Here is an 18,682-nt window from a genome sequence, read left to right as displayed (position 1 = left end):
TCATTTGTATCATTTTTTGATTCTGCCTATAAGCAATAGCATGTGGTATTTCTGTCTTACTTAAATCATTCAGTATGACAATTTCTAGGTCCATCCATGTTGTTACAAATGAGATCATTTCATTCTTTTCAACGGCTATATAATATCCCATTGTATATATGTACCATATCTTCTTTATCCATTCCTCTGTTGATGGACATTTAGATTGCTTCCATGTCTTAATTATTGTAAGCTGTGCTGCAGTGAACATGAGGGTGCACGTATCCTTTGGTGCCATATTTTTCTCCAGGTATATGCCCAGGGGTGTGATTGCAGGGTCATGTGGTAGTTCAGTAAATATGGAACACTTCGCAAATTTGTGTGTCATCCTTGCACAGGGGCCATGCTAATCTTCTCTCTGCTTGTTTTGATTCACATGGACAGGCAATGACAACTGTCACAACTGCTTCCTGGCTGGAGCCATTTTAGGACCCATCCTGATTTCAGAGATTTTTAAATGTAAAAAGAAAATCTTCACCTTAGATTAGATGAAACATGGCATTTAGACTATATAAAGTAATCACTGAAAACATTCATTAACTGGTTAACATATCTATTGCTCTCTCCATTTCTGTAGTATATATGTTTATATGTTAGTGTGTATGTTTATTATTAAGATAAATACTGATCAAAGATTATTTAAATCAAACAATGCCAGAGGGAGTGTTCTAGGTTGTTTTTATTAAATTAAAAAATATTATGTAGTTTTAAAGTTGAATAAAGTAAAATTTCACTTATTTCTTTAGCAAAGTAATTTTTTGTACATTGTTCCAAATGGTGATTAAACTATTAAAATTGATAAATATTAGCATTATAACATTTTATGGTTTTGATCTTTAGTTCCTAGGTGTGTTCATATTTCATAAGCCTAGAAGTCTATGAAACTGAGGGGGAAAAAGGAAAAACAGATGCCATTTATTAAAACTGCATGTTTAATGTTGAGTCCTTTTAGGAAGAAAATGAAGGGTAGGTTACATGGAATGGAGACAGAGCTAAAATACATTGAGGATTGAAAAGTCGGTAATCTATGCTGGAAGAATCTTGTTGCTGTCATATTCTTGGAATAATGTTTCTAGTTCATATTTTTACATGCAACCATATTTAGGAAACTGAGTTGCCAAGGTTATAAATTTGATATTTCATTATTTTAAACAACATACCATCCTGATATGTCAAATATTTCTTTATAGATTTCATAAAAACACTACATCTAAAAGTTGGAAGAAAAAGAAAACTTTGAAATATGATCATTAAATATGTTACACAAATATTTTAAGACTTTGAAAGTTGTTTTCAAATTTTTGCACACATTTTGATACTTAATTTTGGTAAGTTTCATAAAACGCATACCAAGGTCATTTAAGCTGTCCTCAGGAGATAGTCTTGAATATTTTCATTAAAACAATTCCTTCCATGTGGGACTAAACCCACATTTAACAATACTTAAGAGATCAATAGAAGCTGTTCTCATTTTTCTTTAGTTATATTATTTTTAATTTTTTTAAAAAATTTTACTTAAATAGGGTTGGTTTTTGTACCTTTTGCTTAGCTTTGAACAGAAGAGTAAATTGCCTCTTAAAGATATGTGAAGGCAAACTTTACAGAACATCACAGAGGATCAATAAGGAACGTTGCTTTTACAAAGCTTACAGTTGTCTATATTATAAACCATTGAAACTAACGATCACTTCTTATACTGTTTATGCATAAAGAAGGTGATTTTTAACTAAACTTGTGTCATAATTAATTATGTAATTACCCTTTCCAGTTACCAAATATAAATTTAATTTTCAAATTAAAATTTGAGCTAAATTTTAAACCACAGTTTTTAAATGTATTTATTATATCTATTCAAGCTTTCATATATATCATATACACACACACACATATATATATATATAAATTATAAAGGCAGCATACTAAGTTGCTTCAGTTGTGTCCGACTCTTTGTGACCCTATGACCTGTAGCCCACCAGACTCCTCTCTTCATAGTATTCTGCAAGGAAGAATACTAGAGTAGGTTGCCATGCCCTCCTCTAGGGGATCTTCCCCACCCAGGGTTCCAAACTACATGCCTTATGTCTCCTGCAATGACAGCAGTTTCTTTACTTCTGTCACCACTGGGTTGGCCCACAAATTACATATCAGTTCAGTTCAGTTCAGTTGCTCCATCGTGTCCGACTCTTTGCGACCCCATGAATCACAGCACGCCAGGCCTCCCTGTCTGTCACCAACTCCTGGAGTTTACCTAAACTCATGTCCATCGAGTCGGTGATGCTATCCAACCATCTCATCCTCTGTTGTCCCCTTCTCCTCCTGCCCCCAATCCTTCCCAGCATCAGGGTCTTTTCCAATGAGTCAACTCTTCGCATGAGGTGGCCAAAGTATTGGAGTTTCAGCTTCAATAACAGTCCTTCCAATGAACACCCAGGACTGATCTCCTTTAGGATGGACTGATTGGATCTTTTTGCAGTCCAGGGGACTCTCAAGAGTTTTCTCCAACTCCACAGTTCAAAAGCATCAATTCTTTAACATATAATTGTTTATATTTATGTATGTATATATTTATATATATATGGGCTTCCCTTGTGGTTCAATGGTAAAGAATATTCCTGCTTTGCGGGAGACCTGGACTCTATCCCTGGATTAGGAAGATCCCCTGGAGGAGGGCATGGCAACCCACTCCAGTATTCTTGCTTCGAGAATCCCCATGGACAGAGGAGCCTGATGGGCTGCAGTTCATGGGGTAATAAAGAGTTAGACACAACTGAGCAACTAAACACAGCACAGCACATGTGTGTATATATATAATTGATGTGTATATTTCAGTAGGGTTAACACGGAGTTAGTTGATGATAGAGTATACAATATAGGACAAAATATTTTGATTTGGTCTTTAAACTTCTTGTATCAATTTATGCCTTAAGCCACTTAACTGACTTGATCAGTGTGTGTGGCAAGTGAAAACACAACAAAAACTTCATATCTTGCTTCATTCCTTAATCTGGTTATCCATTTCAAGCCACTATTTACCACATAGAGGCAGGACCAAACCTCAGTGGAAGCCTCAGAAGTATGGGAAGGAACAATGGATGGAGAGTCAGAAGAACTGCAGGTGTGTGCTTCAGTGTTATCTTTTATCACTCAGGTAACTTTGGAAGTGACACATCTCAGCAGATCTCAGTCACATGAATTTTGAAATGAGAACAGTGGACTGGTGATCTCTACTATTACTTAATTATGAAATATTGTCCATAATCCAATGCAGATATTTCACTATTACTAAAAAAATCAAAGGTGCATCCCAGAAAATGAATATTATCTTAATTTTAATTATTGAAGTCCATATTTGCACTTCATTTTCAAACATAATCTACTCAATTCCCTAAATTTCTATTATTATAAATTATATGCCTTTTATGAAATTAACATTGAGAGAAAATGACACCATTATAATCAAGAAAATTTAGATGTTGTCAGTTTTAAAGAAAAAATTTGGAAAAATACAAAGAAAAATGACCTGTAATGAAAATATCAAAAGACAACCACTCAAAAATAATATTCTGATCATACAATCACAAATGATGCCAGTAGAAATGAGGGGGCATCTAAAGATCAGCATAGCTACATTTTGAAAGAAAGAATGGAATCCAGAGATGAGTAAAAGCTTGGAAAATTGTGTATTTAGTAAACAAATGAGGGAAAGACTATAAAATATTTGGGCATATTTGAAGGGCTTTTCCAGGCCTGATTTGGTGAATGCAAAACTCCACTGGAGGACTAGATTAATAGATGACAAAGAGGAAATAGAAAAACTTTTACAATGCCACTCTTGCTATTACACCTAATAACTTTCTTTAAGTTGTTGGGTAAATCAAATTTATTTTTTCTCAAATATTTAATATATTCTGTTCTCTCTGCATATGTGGTTTTCCCTCTCTTTTCTGGCTAATTTTACTCTTCCTTCAAGACTGTGTGCAGTCTTCCTGTTATAATCTTTACACATCCAATTTAGCTTATAATTTTTTTTACATTTTTATTTTGAATAGTTTGTTTAACCAACCATACAGAAAAAAATATCTGTTTGGGAATAGGAGGCATATTTGGGATAACTCAGTGTCAGCCATCCAGCACTGTACCAGGCACATAAGAAAAAAAAAAAAAAGAATATTTGAAAAAATTAAGCAAATGAAGAAAATATTTATGGCTACTAGACTAGAGATTGCATATTGTCTCCCTATAATCCACGTATCTCCTCACCCTTTAGTATAGATTACTTTCAATTTGTCTGACCATTTAGCTGGAGAAGGAAATGGCAACCCACTCTAGTACTCTTGCCTGGAAAATTCCATGGGCTAGAACCCATGGGGTCGCAAAGAGTCGGACACGACTAAGAGACTTCACTTTCACTTTCAACTGCCAAACTAGACATTTCCAGACTCGCTTATAACTAGGTTTGTCCACATAACTGAGTTCTGGCAATGATATGTGAGCAGTAAAGCTATAACTCCAGAGCTGAGCCCTTAAATGAAAGGACAAGTCCTCCCTTTGCTATGATCTATATATGATGGGAGCTGGTACAATCCTCCTGGAACAGAAAATGAAAGCTATATTTTGAGAATGATAGGACAGAAAGTGAAAGAGCTAGATAATGTTGTGGAATTAAATATTAGGCATGGTCCATTTACCTCAGATTCAGCCATGAGGAAAAAAAAAAAAAAGTTTTCTTAAGCTATGGTATTATTTGTATTCTTGTCATAGTACTTAAAACCTATATTTTAACTAATACAGCTTTCAACAGTATCATCTAAAATGGATTCCAGGGATATTTCAATTACTTAATGATAATTAAGCACTGGTACTTGAAAACAAAAGCCATACTTTTCTTAATCATTCACTGAAGAATAATTAGTGATTTTGTTAGATGAGGGGGAAAAAAAAGCAAATTTAAACAAGAGCTGGATTGAAATTAAACCTTTGTTCCTTTTTAACTTTCTTCTCTCATTCCTTTTATGTTGGGCAACATTTCAATTATAATTTCAACCTCTGTTGTAAAGAGCAATTTTAAACAAACGGAATATGAGCAATAGAATTGTTAAGGGAAACCATGGCAATAGAAAAAAGCTTTCTAAAACTTAAGGCAAAATGCATTTCAAAGGAAGTGTGTTAGTCTTAGAAAATATTGATAATAGTTCAAAAGCTTCATGGAGTCTGGCTGTTTTTTTAATTTTAATATACCTAAGTAATCTAGATACGGAGACCAGCTGCAAATATATTTAATTTGTTGATACCCAAAGATGAAGTCTGGGGTAAGTGTAAGGTGAAATGAATGAGAGGTTAGAATCTTCTTGGTAGAGATATAATATCTTACATGTGGTTAAAGAGAAACTAAACAAAAGAATACAGGATTTGAAATAAACTCAGACTTAAAATATAAATGAAAATACATTACAACAATATCAAAGTATCACCTTTAAGTCATGACTATAATGCAGTTATAGTAGCTAACTTATCACAAAGTAAAAATGTCCTGGTAGAATTAGTAACCTAAATTAGTATTCTTGCATATGCATATCTACTTGAGACTATAATAATTTGGCAAATGTTACACTGGTATCTAAGATGATTTCACTAATGGGTATAGTGGTTACACATATGACAATAGAAAAAAGGATGATTTGCAAAGAAGTAAACAAAGCACTGAACACAATTGGAAAATTTAAAACAAGTTATATACATCAAGGAGTGTTTTTTTTTTTCCTTTCTTTTTTCACAGCTAATCCTAAATGGTGAGAGTTTTGGCATAGGAGAATTTGAGTTCCTATGACTGATTCTTATGGTGATTTTGCTCAAGTCCTTTATATTTCAAAATGTGGTTCAATATATTTTTTTCAGAAGTAACATGAAAAATTAATAAATATTTTAGCAGCAGTAAACAGTATTAATCATTTTCTGATATCTATATTTTTATGTCAGGACCCCTCATTTGGACCACAACCTTGTCTAACTCAATGAAACTATGAGACATACCATGTAGGGCCACCCAAGATGGATGGATCATGGTGGAGAGTTCTGACAAAATGTGGTCCACTGGAGAAGGGCATGGCAAACCACTTCAGTATCCTTGCCTTGAGAACCCCATGAACAGCATGAAAAGGCAAAAAAGATAGGACACTGAAAGATGAACTCCCAAGGTCAGTAGGTGCCCATATGCTACAGAAGAGTGGAGTTATAGCTCCAGAAAGAATGAAGAGAAGGAGCCAAAGTGAAACCATTGCCCAGTTGTGGATGTGACTGGTGATGGAAGTAAAGTCCAATGCTGTAAACAGCAATATTGCATAGGAACCTGAAACGTTAGGTCTATGAATCAAAGTAAATTGGAAGTCGTCAAACATGAGATGGCAAGAGTGAACATTGACATTTTAGGAATCAGTGAGCTCAAATGGACCGGAATGGGTGAATTTAATTCAGATGACCATTGTATCTACTACTGTGGGCAAGATTCCCTTAGAAGAAATGGAGTAGCCCTTATAGTCAGCAAAAGAGTCTGAAATGCAGTACTTGGGCGCAATCTCAAAAATGACAAAATGATCTCTGTTTGTTTCCAAGGGAAGCCATTCAGTATAACAGTAATCCAAGTCTATGCCCCAACCACTAATGCTAAAGAAGCTGAAGCTGAACGGTTCTATGAAGACCTATAAGACCTTCTAGAACTAACACACATAAAAGATGTCCTTTTCATTATAGGGGACTGGAATGCAAAAGTAGGAAGTGAAGAGATTCCTGGAATAACACTTAAATGGAGAAAGTCGGGAAACCACTAGACCATTCAGTTATGACCTAAATCAGACACCTTACGATTATACAGTGAAGTGACAAATAGATTCAGTGGATTAGATCTCATAGTCAGAGGGCCTAAAGAATGATGGGTGGAGGTTCACGACACCGCAAAGGAGACAGTGATCAAAACCATCCCCAAGAAGAAGAAATGCAAAAAGGCAAAATGGTTGTCTGAGGAGGTCTTGCAAATAGCTGAGAAAAAAAGAGGAGCAAAAGACAAAGGACATAAGGAAAGATATATCCATCTGAATGCAGAGTTTCAAAGAATAGCAAGGAGAGATGAGAAAGCCTTCCTCAGAGATCAATGCAAAGAAATAGAGGAAGAAATCTTTGCTCCTTGGTCAATGATGAGTTGACTGTATTTGTATAAGTCCATGTCGGACCTATTTCTTGTTTTCCATTGCCCTATGTCTTATTCTAGTATCACCAATGCCATACTGTCTTGAGTACAATAGCACTGAATAGTCTTGAAAATGAATGGTGTGAGTACTTCGAGTTGTTGTTTTTCTTCAGTATTGTGTTAGCTATTTTGAGTCATTTGCTTTTGCTTGTGGCGCTAGTGGTAAAGAGCCTGCTTGTCAATGCAGGAGACTTTTGAGATGCAGGTTAGATCCCTGGGTCAAGAAGATCCCTGGAGAAGGGAAAGGCAACTCATTCCAGTATTCTTGCCTGGAGAATCCCATGGACAGAGGGGCCTGGTGGGCTATGGTCCATAGGGTCGCAAACAATCGGACATGACTGAAGCGACTTAGCACAGCACAGCACATAAACTTCCCGGTTTGTTGATATTGGTGAAGTGTTAGTTGCTTAGTTGTGTAGCTTGCCAGGCTCCTCTGTCAATGGAATTCTCCAGGCAAGAATACTGGTGTAGGTAGCCATTCGCTTCTCCAGGGGATCTTCCTGATCCAGGGATTGAACCCAGGTCTCCTGCATTGCAGGCAGATTCTTTACCATCTGAACCACAAGGGAGGTCCACTGATATTTACAAAGGAGGTATAAATTTCAAGTAGATCCAGGTGGTGGATAGTGCTGATCGGGTTAACTGTATCTTTACCAACTTTTTTCCTACTTATCTATTACTGAAAGAGACTGTTGAATATGTTATTTATAATAGTGAATTTGCCTGTTTCTCCTTTTAGTTCTATGAAATTTGTCTCACATATTTTGACATTCTGTTGTTGCATACATGTTAAACATTTGTTGTGTTCTTAGAAAATTAACTCCTTTATCATTATGTGATTTTCCTCTGTATCCATGATGTTTTTTTGTGTTTTGATGAAGCGGGCCTCTCCTGAAATCAATATAGGTACTTCTGCTTTCTTTAGATTGATGTTAGTATAGTATGTCTTTCTTCATCCATTTATTATTGATTTGTCAGAATCTTTATATTTAAGGTTGATTTATTGTAGACAATGAGTAACTGTTGTTTTTTTTTTTTATCCATTCTGATTGTCCTTCAGTTTTACTAGGTTTATGGCATTTACACTTAAAATTTATTCTTATGTTTAAATTAATGTCAACAAGATTGGAAATCATTTTCTCTTCATTGGATTTGTTTGTGTTTCTTTTTTTTCCCTCTGTTTCTTCCTATTCTGGTTTAAGCTGAGCATTCTATATGATCTAGTTTTATCTACCCTCTTAACATACCAATTATACTTAAAAAATTTTATGACTTTTTTGGGGTTTCCAATATACGTTTCAAATTAATACATTAATCTAAGTCCACCTTCAAATTATACTATGCCACCTTATACATTTCCAATTTCTCCTTTTTGTAATTTGTTGTATTAATTTAACCTACCTAAATAGTATAATCACACAAAATGTTACTGTAACTACTTTAAAAGTTATCATTTGTCTTCTCTTTAAAGGATTTCTTTGAATGTTTCTCGCAAAAGAGATGAGCTGGTGATGAATTCATTGTTTTTATTTCTCTGAAAAACTATTTATTCATCAATTTTAAAGAACAATTTTATTTAAAGCATGTAGACTTATGGATATCTTTCTTTTTTTTTCTTTCAACAATTTAAATATTTCATTCCATTTTCTTCTTGTTTGAATGCTTTCTGATAAGAAGTCTGTCATAATTCTTACCTTTATTCTACAAGTAATGCATTCCTTTCTCCCCTGTCCTGCTCTCAGCCCTGACTTCATTCAAGATTATCTTTTTGTCTTTGGTTTTCTGAAATGTGACTGTAATAAGCCTAGATATAATTTTAAATATATTTAATTTGCTTTATGTTCTCTGAGTTTCTTGCATCAGTGGTTTTTCTAAATTAGTGGCTATCACTAATTTTGGAAAGTTTTAGGCTGTTATAAATTTACATATTTCTTTGCTCCATCCCCTCTCTTTACCTTCTAGTTTTCCATTTACATGTTATTGTTGTTGCTGTTTAGTCTCTAAGTCATTTCCGACTCTTTTTGTGACCCCATAGACTAAATTCCCAAGCTCCACTGTCCATGGGATTTCTCTGGTAAGAATACTGGAGTGGGTTGCTATTTCCTTCTCCAGGGCATCTTCCTGACTCAGGGATCAAACCCACATCTCCAGATTGCAGGTAGATTCTTTACCACTGAACCACCTGGGGCTTCCCAATCTTTTGAAATGATGCCTGCTCCTTTTAGTATTTTATTCTTTTTTTTTCTTTGCAATTTAGTTTGAATGGTCTCAACTGATATATCTTCAAGCTTGCTGATTCTTTCCTCAGCCATGTCTACTCTGATGATTAACCCGTTAAAGATATTTTTCATTTCTGAAACAATATTTTTGTTCCTATCATTTTCTATGATAACTTCTTAGAGTCTCCATTTCTATTCTGATGTTACTTATCTGCTTTTTTCATTGGATCCTTATGTTAATCATAGTTAATTGTTTTAATATTGTTTATTTTTTGGAGTGCTTTATAGTTAATAGAAAAACTGAGAGGAAAGTAACAAGATTTTCCATATATCCTCTGACCTCACATATACACAGTATCAAAATCTCACACCAGAGTTTTGCATTTGTTACAGTTGATGAACCTACACTGACATGTTATTATCACCCAAAGACCATAGATTTACATTAGAGTTCATTCTTGGTGTTGTACGTTCTTGGTTTGGACAAATGATATGTATCCACCATTATACTACAATACATAACAGTTTCACAACCCTAAAAACTGTGCTCTGACAGTTCATCACCCTCTACCCCTTAACCCTTAGCAACCATGGCTCCTTCTACTGTCTAACTGGTTTCATCTTTTCCAGAGTGTCATATATTTGGAATAATACAGTATATAGACTTTTCAGATTAAACTCTTTCACTGAGAAATATGCATTGAAATTTCTCCATGTCTTTTTATGGCTTGATAGCTTATATCTGTTCCGTGGTGAATAACATCCCGTTGTCTGTATGGTTCACAATTTATTGTTCTATTCGTCTACTGAAGGACACCTTGGTTCCTTCCAAGTTCTGTCTATTATGAATAAAACTTCTGTAAATATTTGTGTGCAGTTTTCTGTGTGAGCATAATTTTCAACTTCTTGGGCAAAGGAGCAAACTATCATCCAAAATGATTATATCATTTTGCATCCCCACTAGCGGTACATGAGAATCCCTGTTGTTCCCATGCTGGTCAGCACTTGGTAGTGCTAGTGTTTTGCATTTTGGCCATTCCAGTAGGTATGTAGTGTTAGCTCCTTGTTTTGATTGGCAATTCCTAATATGATACTGAGTATCTTTTAATATGCTTATTTGATATCTGTATGTATCCCCCCACCCAATACATTGAGGTATAGTTGACAAATAAAAATTGTATCTATCTACTATGGTCTGAATGTTTATACCGCACCAAAATTTTCATGTTGAAATCCTACTGTCTGATGAAGTGGTATTAAAAGTGGACCTTTGTCAAGGGCTTATGCCTTGATGGTGGAACCTTCATAAATGGAAATAACGCCTTATAAAAGTGGTTCCAAGAGAAATTCCTAATAATTTTTGCCCTTTGAGGATACAGTGAGAAGTCTAAAACCTGGAATAGGGCCCTCACCAAAGTATACCAGTGCTATGATGTTGCACTTTCATCCTCGGAAACTAGGAGCAGTACATTTTTGCTGTTTATAAGCTTCCTGTATGCTACTACAGTAGCACAAACAGACTAAGATAATATTTAAGGTATATAACATGATGGCTTTATATGCTTGCACTGTGTATCTTCCTTAGCCACATATCTGTTCAAATGGTTTCCCCATTTTCTATGTGGGCTATTTGTTTCCTTACTGCTGAGTTTTAAGAGTTCTTTGTACATTTGGATAACAATTTTTTTTTTATTTAATATGTCTTCTGCAAATATGCTTTCCCAATGTGACCTGCCTTCTTATTCACTTGAGAGCATTTTTCCATAACATATTTTAATTTTAATGAAATCCAGTGTATCACATTTTTTTTCTTTCATGAATTATGCCCTAGTGTTGTGTTTTAAACATCATCACCATACTTAACATTATCACAACTTTCTCCTATGTTCTCTTCTACGAGTTCTATAGTATTTCATTTTATATTTAGGTCTATGATCCATTTGTGCTATTTTTGTGAAGAGTGTGAAGTGTTTGTTTAAATTATCTCTTTCTCTCTCGCTCTCTCTTTTTTTTTTTTTTTTGTTATGTGGGTGTCTAGTTTTTCTACCACCATTTGTTGAAAAGATTATTTTTGCTCCATGGCATCCTTTTTCTCTTTTGTCAAAGATTAGTTAACTATATCTTTGTGGATGTACTTCTTTTACATTGACCTATTTGTTTATGCTTTTGCTAATACCACACTATCCTAATTATTGTAGCTGTATAGTAAATCTTTAATTTGGATAATGCTAGTCTTCAAATTTTTGTCCTTGTTTAATATTGTGTGGCTATTCTGGGTATTTTGGCTATTCTGGGTATTACAGAAGGAAATGACAACCCACTCCAGTATTCCTGCCTGGAAAATCCCATGGACAGAGGAGCCTGGTAGGCTACCGTCCATGGGGTCGCAAAGAGTCGGACACAACTGAGCAACTTCACTTTCACTTTCATTCTGGGTATTTTAGCTTTCCATATAAACTTTAGAATCAATTTGTTGATATCCACAAAATATCTTGCTGAAATTTTGACTGTGATTGTGTTAATAGATCAATTTGGGGAAAACTGATATCTTGGCAACCTTGACTCTCCCTATCCATGACCACAGGATAGTTCTCCATTTGTTCATTTTTTAAAATTTATTTTATTCATCAGAGTTTTTTTAGTATTTCTTACATTGATCTTGGGTGTTCATTGGAAGGACTGATGTTGAAGCTGAAACTCCAATACTTTGGCCACATGATGCGAAGAACTGACTCATTTTGAAAAGACCCTGATGCTGGGAAAGATTGAGGGCAGGAGGAGAAGGGGACAACAGAGGATGAGATGGTTGGATGGCATCATCAACTCTTTGGACATGGGTTTGGGTAGACTCCGGGAGTTGGTGACGGACAGGGAGGCCTGGTGTGCTGCAGTTCATGGGGTCGCAAAGAGTCGGACATGACTGAGTGACTGAATTGAACTGACATTGATCTTATATATTTTTGTTAGATATATAACTAAGTACTTAACTTTGGTGTGCTATGATGTTATAATTTTAAAAATTTCAAATTACATTTGTTCCTGGCTTGTATGTAGAAAAGCAGTTTATTTTTTTTATATTAATCTAGTGTTCTGCAAATTTTCTAGGGTGATTATTATTTCCAGAAGGGATTTTTTGGTCAGTTTTTTTTTTTAGATTTTCTACATAGGCAAGCATGTCATCCTTGAAAAAAGATATTTGTATGACTTTATTTCTAATATGTACATCTTTTAGTTCTTTTTCTTATCTTCATGCATTACCTAGAAGTTCCAGTACAATGCTGAAAAGAAGTAGTAAGAGAGGACATCCTCATCTTGTTCCCAATCTCAGCATAAAAGCTTCTAGTTTGTCAACATTAAGTACAATGTTAGCTGGGTGGATGTTCTCTATCAAGTTGAGAAAGGTCTCCTTTATTCCTAGTTTACTGAGAGTTATTATGAATAGGTGTAGGATATTGTCAGTTGTTTTTCTGTATCTATTGATATGACCACATGAGTTTTCTTCTTTAGCCTGATGTAATCGATTACTTTAATTGATTTTTGAGCATCATACCAGCTTTACATACCAGAGTCATGGTGTATAATTATTTTTATATGTCGTTAGATTTAAACTGGTAATATTTTGTTGAGGTTTTCACAAGAGAAAATGGTTTATAGCTTTTTGTTGTTGTTGTTATTGTTGCTATTGTTTTCTGTAATGTCTTGATCCGGTTTTGGTGTTAGGGTGATGCTATCCTCATTGAGTATGTTAAAAGATATCCCCTCTACTTCTATCTTTTGGAAAATATTATGGTGAAGTGATAAAATTTCTTCCTTAAATATTTAGTAGAAATTTCCACTGAAGCTACCTGAGTCTTGCCCTTTTTTTTGGAAGATTATTAAATTTTGATTCAATTTATTTAATAGATATAGGCCCATTCAGATGCCTATCGTTTCTTGTATGAAATTTGGTGGATTGTGTCTTTCAAGCAATTGGTCCATTTCATGTACATTATCAAATTTGTGAGCATAACATTGTTTATAATACTCCTGTATTATCCTTTCAATGTCCATGAAATCCTTAATTATGTCCTCCTACTTTCATCTCTGATATTAATGATTTGTGTCATCATAGTTATTTTAATTTGCTTGTCAGTTAATTTTAAAAATTGTGTAGTATTTAAGTGTGGTTCATGCATTTGCTTTGTCTTTAGAGACTGCATTTTTTCTGGCATGCCTTATAATATTTCAATGAAACTCCGACATGTGGTATTGAGCACTAAAAACTAAAAACTGTGGTAAATAGGTCTTAATGTGAGATCTTATGTTAATCATGCTAGCAGTCAGACTGTGTTTGCTATAGCCATAGGGTTCCAGAGGCTTTAGTGTCCCCCTATTGTCCTTGTTTTTATCTCCCTTGGTGCTTTGGCACTTTTATAGGTACTAATCCTGAAAGGAACTTTGTGTCTTGCATCTTTTTTGTCCATAATAATTGTATATCTGCTATTGTGCTGTATCCCTGTTGGTGTGATGATAAGGTGTGGGGAGAAATGTTCTATGACTGTGATTAAATTTTGTTCTTCTGGTGGACCTATGTCCTTGAGTTGTGATCTTAACTGGTGTTTCCAAGCATCCCCCACCACCTAGGTAAGGTAGAAATGTTAGAAGGTTCTGGAGTGGGAGAAATGCCATTCCCCCAGGTAGATTAAAAATATGGTAAAATTATTTTCTCCTGGAGAGGACACCTTTGTTATGGAAAGTGCTCTGGTATCATCATATTGGTTACTTTTCCCTTCTCAAATGCCATATGTATAAGAGGATTTTTTTTAGTTATGCATCATGAAAACTTGATCAGGTTTCTGAATGGAACACTTATGAAAGTGTGGGAACACACTTACAACCATGTTCCCCAGGAGTTTCTCACTCTCATAATAGTCTAAACTCAGCCTCTAGCAATTGTGTCCCTCCCAGTATACAGATAAGCAGATTATAATTGTGATTTTCTGAGTTTGCCTAACTTTCCAGATCATGGAGTACAGGTTTGACTTGTAAACTCAATTCTCTGATGGGTCCAAGAAGAATAACTGACTTGCAGTTTATTTAGTTTTTACCTGTAAGGATGGAGTGATGATTTTTAAGTTCCTTACATGTCTGAGCTAAAACTAGAAGTATGTAATAAAGTTTTTATTTCTTTTCAGCATAGAGGAACCTGGAAAATGTTTTAAACATTCTTAAATGTCTATTGTGAGTCAGATACTATTTTAAGCTTTGGCCATGTAGTATTGAAAAAAACTGGTTAAAATCAAGTACTATTTCCTTCTAATTTCTACCCTCTGGTCCTGTTTGCCTGACAAACTTTAAAAGGAAAAATCATAACAGACACCCTTGATTGCACACAATTTAGTAACTGTTTTTAAGCATGACCTCTTAGAGTTGGAGGTAGGACATAATGGAGATACTGTGGAGTGCCATTTTTTTTTTTTTTTTTACTAGCAGTATTTGGATTTGAAGCCCACATTTTATTTAATTAGCACACTGCTTATTCCTACTTTCCTTTCCTCTTCTGCTTTCAACTGTGAGTCATCCCAAAAGGGAAGATAGACCTACTTGCGTTAGGAAATGAGTTCTATTAAGAGATAAGAAATAGAAACTTTGATGAAGTTTCACATATATTGAAATCTCTGATATCAATCATTAGGGACAGCAGATAATTCTGTTTTTTCATTGCAGCATTTATTCAACAGGCACTTCTAAATAGCAGCTTTACTTCAGATTCTGGTTTAGTTGTAATAATAATTAAAGCATATTCATTACTGCTAAAAATTTCAAAGTCTATTAATGGAGATGCACATACTAAAAAATTAGTGACATACATAAAGATAAAGTCTGTGTTAGATCTGTCTACCTACAGACTAAATATTTACAAGAATCACATATTAGTGCATAAATTTGATTTAAACAGTATTGTTCACTTATTATAATAGTTCACTTGTTAATGTATTTTCCAACTTAAGAAACTTCCTTTTCACTTGATTCTTTCCATTTTACTTAAGTGTTTACTCAAACATAACTTTAGTGAGCACAAGGTAACATTATTTCTGAAAGTCATGTCAGTCCTTAGGAGATAAAGTTAGAAAATAGGCAACTTTACACTCATGGATGGTATTCCACATTATAATTTATTAGACTTTACCTGCTTAATTCTAATGCTAGAAAAAGTAAATATCCCTATATTTCTGTGTCTTATAATCAGAGATTTTTTTTTTTCCAAATGGAAACAATGTGTATATAACTAATGTGACTATATGAGTTTGCATATGAGTATTTTGGAAAGAATGAAAATTGGAAGGTGAAGAGAAAGTGGAAAACACTTTTATCCATGAGTTAATTTCAATACCCTGTTGATTCTGTATTTTCATATATTGGATCTTGTCACTGACAGTATTAATGAAATAATAAGAGAAACTTATAGCTGGGTATAGTTACCCATGTTTCAAAGCCATCTGGTTTAAATCTCACTAGATCTCTAAAGATCTTAATTATATTTTAATAATTTACTCTTAAAAGAAAGTATTGTTTTAATCTGATTTTAAAAGCATGAAAAATATTTGCCAAAGCCTATTGTTATTAATTTCACTGGCTTACAAAGTAAAAAAAAAAAAAAAAAAATGATGCACACAGATATCATAATCTAGAAAGACCATTTGAAATTTAGTTCAGATTTTGGTGTTAATAATATGACCTTTCCATTGTATATAATAATATGAGGAAGGGAATGCCATGGTTAGATAGTTTTTTTTTTAAGAAGAATAATATAAAAATATTGAAAATATGTGCTGATAGAGTAAGAAATAATTATAGAAAGAAAATTTAGAAATCTGTCTTAATAATTATTCAGGAGATGGGTAATGAGTATCATACTTTATTTGTGATAATGAAAATAGAATGAAAGACACATTGCCCTTCAGTCGTATAAGCAATAAAGTGAAACTGAAGATAAAGTTGACTACTCTTTAAGTATCAGGTGTGTGGCAAAATGTTTGAAAACATCACTTAATGCTAAAGACAAAAATAATATAAATATTATTGTTCCATTTTAGTAGATGTGGGTTTTAACTGTGATCATTATATGATATGTTCACTATATGATTTGCTCACTATTGAACAGTGATATTGTTGGGAGTCCACCTGGTCTAAATCCACAAATTCTCAAATAGTGTTTGCCACTGTTGATGCTGTACTATTTCAAGCCTAAATGACGGTAATGCTCTTATCTCTGGCAAGTGGTAAATGAAAAATACCAAGTATACAGGGGATGATAGTAAGTTTTAGCTTGCATTCGTTTGAGTTTAAAGAGCCTGTAGATTTTTTTTCATTCACAGAAATCCTGTCTGTTTTATATGTGATTATAATGGAAAATTTGCTGTGATTCATAAGCACATTTTCCCAAAACATGTTTTCCAAAACAAAGAAAATGCACCTGAATACAGTATGCACTAACTTAAGTAATTATGTGATACTCATTCAGTCTATGCTCCTTTGCATCACATCCTCTTCGTAAGTGCTTCTTTCCTCCCTTTTCTTATTTTGACACATCTCTATAATTTGGACTTGGTGGCTCAATGGTAAAGAATCTGCCTGCAATGAAGGACACTTGGAGGAGACACAGGTTTGATCCCTGGGTTGGAAGATTCCTTGGAGAAGGAAATGGCAACCCACTCCAGTATTCTTGCCTGAAAATCCCCATGGACAGAGAAGCCTGGTAGGCTACAAGTCCCTGGGGTTGCAAAGAATAGGACATGACTATGCACACACTGCACTGCATAATTTGGATTCATTCCTTCTTATGCTACCATAAAATCACCTTTATGTTTTTAAGGTCAAATCTTTATTTTCTGGAATATTTTTCCATTAATTAGGAATTTTACATCTCTTTTAAACTGCTAACTATTTTTATTGGAATTTTTATTGTTTTGTTAGTACTCTGGCACAAAGTAGCATAGTTCTTAGTGGTGTATTCCAGCCACAGTTTTCCCTTAAGCCCTGTTATTTTTAAGGCGTGATTCTGCAGGATAGGAAGTGTGTTCAGTCACACTATATTGTGGTATATTGTACTATAACAGAAACACTTGAGTGAGTTTTGAGACTTAAAAGTCAAGATTGATACTGATATATAAATTTGGGAGAAATCACCATATAAGAAGTTGAAGTAATGGAAATAAATAACGGTTGTCCTGTTGAGAACTAGAAGAGAAAAGAACTGATGACAGAACTGTGGGAGACATTTTCAGGAGAGGTTTAAGGAAGAAAGGGTCAATGAAAGAACTGATTCTTCTTGGCTCGTTTGTTCCTTGTACTATTTATTCATTTATTCAACAGATATTTACTAGGCTATGTTCTCATGGAGGAGGAGATTGTGAAAGTGGCCTGGTTTCTTCTTTAATGCAGTTATAAATTTTAAATAAGCACAGATTACATAAACTCTATCGTTAAATCAGATTGTCCTGAATTTTTGCACCAGTCCCTTGTGAAATCCAGTTCCTATTCAAAAGGGACCAGAAGCTCTGCCTTTGATTTCCTGTAGAATTTGAAAAACAAGTATGACTGGCTCCAAGTTGGCTTGAATTTCATTGGTACCAAGGGTAGAAATTGGGATACTTTGCTTGCCTGATTCATTTTCCAGTCTGTATTTCCCAGGTATAAACACCTTAAAATAAGTCATCATTCCTTTGTGAATTAGCCAAGAGACACAACAGAGCAGCAGAAACTAATTAATTCTGTTCTCTTAACTTTCTTTGGTGAAGCAAGTCATTAAAGCAAATGTGTAAGTGTATTGCATGCACTAATTTAGAGCTTGATAGGGTCGTGCTATCTGGCAACCAATATGTTTATTTGCATTTATTTTTTAGTCAGTACTTATAGATCTCACTAGAGTTTCCAACCATGATCAGTGTGCTATTAGAATACAATCTCTCTTTTTCAGTCATGGTGGTCTTTTCACATAAATGTTTCAAGATATACAGCTGCCAATTTCAAGCTATAGACTATATTTTTATAATTTCAACTCAAGATATTAAAGTATATTGATTAAATATCCAGATTTATACAATATTTAAAGAAATGATCCTCCAATTAAAAAAATTAATTAATTTTTAAAAAGAATTGATGAATTGTTGATAAATATAGTCTATTTGAAATTTCCTAATTT

The 18,682-nt window shown here is 34.2% G+C and overlaps 1 long non-coding RNA gene and 1 other non-coding gene across 2 annotated transcripts in view; one reads left to right on the top strand and one right to left on the bottom strand.

Moving 5' to 3' along the window:
- LOC145524088 (uncharacterized) overlaps positions 1–18,682 on the top strand; it is a 410,741-nt gene that overhangs the window by 144,942 nt on the left and 247,117 nt on the right. The window lies entirely within an intron of this gene.
- On the bottom strand, positions 333–438 carry LOC145524913 (U6 spliceosomal RNA). Its single transcript, XR_014067946.1, has one exon. It is a non-coding gene; the product is annotated as a U6 spliceosomal RNA (small nuclear RNA).

This window comes from Giraffa tippelskirchi, chromosome 10 (genome assembly GCF_054371585.1).
Source record: "Giraffa tippelskirchi isolate mGirTip1 chromosome 10, T2T-mGirTip1v1.2.pri, whole genome shotgun sequence".
In the NCBI taxonomy this organism is placed as follows: Eukaryota; Metazoa; Chordata; class Mammalia; order Artiodactyla; family Giraffidae; genus Giraffa; species Giraffa tippelskirchi.
The sequence above is the reverse complement of the archived record's forward strand: the minus strand, read 5'-3'. Positions and strand labels throughout refer to the sequence as shown.